This window comes from Impatiens glandulifera, chromosome 2 (assembly GCF_907164915.1).
Source record: "Impatiens glandulifera chromosome 2, dImpGla2.1, whole genome shotgun sequence".
NCBI lineage: Eukaryota > Viridiplantae > Streptophyta > Magnoliopsida > Ericales > Balsaminaceae > Impatiens > Impatiens glandulifera.
This window is the reverse complement of record NC_061863.1, coordinates 19402661-19406978: the sequence shown is the minus strand read 5'-3', so window position 1 is coordinate 19406978 and position 4318 is coordinate 19402661. Positions and strand designations below refer to the sequence as shown.

Genomic DNA, 4318 nt, shown 5'->3' with positions numbered 1-4318 from the left:
GTACAATATTAAAAGTATAACTAAATAATATAATAATTAAAATTGCTCACAATAATAAAAATGAACAATAGATAATAATTAATAATTTAATAAATTAGCATCATTCTCTCCAAATTTTTTGAAAGATGATTAAAATAGTTTGTTTTAATATAATATGTTTGTTTATTTAAATGTATTATTGAATTATTTTGTTATTTATGAATTATTGATATAAAATTAATTTTATATTAATTTATTAAATGAATGAAAAAGATTGTGGTTAAATATGTAAAGTTGATAAATATATAAATAATATTAATAAGGTCAAAAAGTTAGTGTAAGAAAGAAATATTTTAAGAATATTCTTTTGGGTTTGGAAATGAGTTTTTGAATTGGAGGTGAATTATTGTTTAATGTGACGTTACTACTGATTTTAGGTTTGAAAATGAGTTTGTGGGTTGAAAATGGTCTTATGTGAAGAACAACACTGTGGCATTGTGGGTTGGAAGATGTCATCAATCACATGACATATATGTTTAATTTAGTGAAATCATTTTACCATAAATAAAACAAACAAATTTATTTCATAATCATAAGTAGAGCTAACCCATTTGAAAACATTGGGATATAAATGATCTAACCATAAATATCTAAATTTATATTTAAATAAAATTTATTTTTAAACATTATCTTATATAGATTCAATGCAAATAGGTTATCTCACAAAAATAATATCCTCAAACAAAAATTAATGTATTACTTTGATGTGTTTGGCTATCATTCAATTAGAATTTGGATCTAATTTCAATTTTATGTGTTTTTTTTTTAACATTTGAGATTATAATTAAATTGAAATTAGAATTTTATTGAATTATACTTAATTTAATTTTATAATTTTCAATTTTATTCTTTTTAGCTTAGAATTAATAATTATTTTTTTATATTTTTTACACAAATATTTTATTAATTTATCATTTACAACACGATTAATGTTTTAAACCGATAATTTTTTTAAAAAATATTTATGATGTTAAAACGTCGAACCTATATATATTTTTTTAATTTAGTAGGTTTACATTTTCAATCGATATACATTTATTTTTAATTTAAGAAGTTAACGTGTCGAACCGATTTTTTTTTAAATTTAGTAAGTTAAGACTGAATTATTTTTTATTTTATTGAGAATCGAACCCTAGACAACTCTTAACAATTGAGTTATTCTAATTGATTGTGTCAAACTAATAAATAATACAGATAATATATATTAAAATTGTTTAATTTATATATATATTTTTTTAAATATACGAATTGAAATTGAGTTATAATGGTATAATTTTCTAAATATAGGAATTGAATTATAATTTATTAATCTTGTAAATAGAATAATAATTCTAATCCATTCTACTTTCAATTCAATGTTAATGTGAATGTAATTCAAAATAAGTATTTAGAATGTGAATTGGATACATAGAAATTTACTAACCCATTATATATTTTATATATCTATTCCATTGGATGTTATATAAGATCTTAAAAGATATAAACAATAAAATTGTATAATGACTTAAAATATATAAACAATTTTATTATAACCAAATTAATATTTATCCAAATAGCAACCAACTCTATTTATGCATAATCAACCTTAAAAATCAAATAACATTCATCTACTCTATTCATCTTTAAATTATATATATTAAACTGATTCTTTCTTAAAGAATCTCAATCATTTCAAAATTATTCCTCTCAAACAATCTGTTTACATGTCTCATGGTTTTAACATAACAAAAAAAATTCCAAATTCCTTATCAAGGTTTATGCATACAAAAATCCTAGAGTTTTATACAAATATCATAATGTTTTGACCAAACATATATATTTATTGCAACTATAGTCTATACTTACAATGATGTGTAAGACATCCAAAAGCACTCAATAGAACATGCACACACACAAAAAAAATACTTAGCACACATCCAACCAAACAAATCCGATACAACACATACAAGAAAAACAACATAACCAAAGAACCAGTCGACCGAAAAGAAAAATAAGGAGAGGAAGAAATAAGATGCCCCCTTACATATCTTTGTGCCAATGATTCCAGATGTTTGAATGCATTTGGTGGAAACTTCATTTTCCCTTTTCCCAATCACTTGATTTCATCCGCAATAACTTCAATGCTTCAAGCACCATTTCCTCTCATCCCATTAAAATGGCTTGATACAAAGAAACATGAAAAATACCAAAAAGATAAAACACCAACAAGAGCAGACCCATTCCACCAACAATAGATGTTAAGTGGGTCATTGTCCTAATCCCAATATTCCCTATTCCCAATAATGACAGAAACTTCACATGATCATATGAAGCATTGGTCAAATCATGCATGTGAATTCAAATCCGATATATATGCAATCACATGAGTGCTTCAAAAGATTATGCAATCATATGCCAAACTATAGATGTTCAACCTTACTCCCTAGAGAACAAGGCATAGGTTTGTAGAATACTTCCAATAAACTATTTATCATACAAACTATAAATGTCCAACCTTACTCCCTAGAGAACAAGACATAAGTTTGTAAAATGCTTTCAATAAACTATTTATCATACAAATGTATCTATATAATGCAAGAGACTAGGAGTATGTTAGAACCATAAATTCACTCCTAAAATATTATTACAAGATTCTAAAATAAAAGTTAAGACTTATTATACAAGACTATCACTATTCCTTGTAAAAAATTTATAAAATAAAAGGGCCCTACCAGGTTCGAACCGGTGACCTCTTGATCTGCAGTCAAATGCTCTACCACTGAGCTAAGGACCCAATTATTTAATTTTATGAAAATATATTAGATATTCATTTAAAAAATAAACTAAACTTTTTAAACTTAACTCATATTTGAAAATTTAAATTGGATTTAAAGGATTTCTGTAAGAAACCTTCTTCCATTTTCAGTTGTCTTTCTTTTGCAATTCTACTTCTAATTAACTGTCATTTTTTATTATTGAATATTGTTCTAGTTTGTTGAAGGATTTAGCTTAGTTTATTTATTTAAATTTTACTAAACTAATTGGCTTTATAAATTATTATTATTATTTTTTAGGAAGTTGTCACTATCCTCACATATTCATTCTTTATTTATAAAAACAAAATACTGTGTTGACATTTTTTTAAATTGTTGATGCTATTTTTTTATTATTATATTTTCCCTTATAATTTAGTTGTATTTACATATGTAATAGTTTTTTAAATGATGTAACCATTTCTTTATACATTTGTGTTTAAAATAATCAAAGAAAATTAATTTTATAATCATGACAAAATTGTCACAAATTTTACATACAACATGAATAATATCTAGATTACATCCATGAAAAAAAACATAAAACATTCCCATTCTAGTCTAACCCTCATAATTTCATTTTATAATATAATAATCGATAAGTTACAATAAAAAATAATAATTAAGAAGACGGACATTTAAATCGATTTCAATCCGCTTATTCATTATACCGATTCCATCTGTACAAAAATATATAATACATCGGTTTATTAGTAATAAAATTTTGATATAATAAGATCAATATAAGATATTTTCAAATAATCAAAACTAATCTTATCTCCAATAATTTTATTAAAAAAAATATGTAAATGAATAAAGAAAAATATATTTTATTAATTATTTTAGTTATTGTTTCCAGTTAATTTGTTAAACAATTTAATTACTTTTATTCAATTGAAAACCTTCCTTTTCTTTTTAGTTAATGTCAAATTTATTTAGTATAAAAAATTATTTCAAACTAATTTAATTTATTATTATTCATTATAGACTTTATTTACAACTTTGTTATTTAAGTTTAAATTTTTTTATTAGTTATTTAAAATTAATTTTATTAAATCTCATACTAATCAAACTAGACAAATTTGTAAGAATTAATGGAAATGGAATCTATACCATGACAACAAATTTGGTTATGGAGAATCAAACCCAAAACCCAAACAATCAATTATATAAATAACCTAAAATTATCAGTTTGAAACTAAAATACTCAATCCCGACTTAGACCAAATTTATTATAAAGCCTGATTTTTATAAGATACTTGTTGTAATTTTTTTGGTAAATAGAATTTTTATATTTCTTTTTTTAAATTAGAATCTTGACTTATAAATATATTTTAACTTATTTAATTTTTTTTTACACTAACTCACCAAGGTAGGTTAGTAATAAGAGTCGGTTTTAAAAGAAAAAAAATCTAAAATCTAAAATATTCAAAATGATGGCTTTAAAACTAGTGGATACCCAACCCGACTCAGACCATAAAAATAAG

General features: G+C 22.9%; 1 non-coding gene across 1 annotated transcript; it reads right to left on the bottom strand.

The window, feature by feature from the left end:
- Nucleotides 1-2740: 2740 nt before the first annotated feature.
- TRNAC-GCA lies at nt 2741-2812 on the bottom strand. Its single transcript has one exon. It is a non-coding gene; the product is annotated as a tRNA-Cys (tRNA).
- Nucleotides 2813-4318: the final 1506 nt, after the last annotated feature.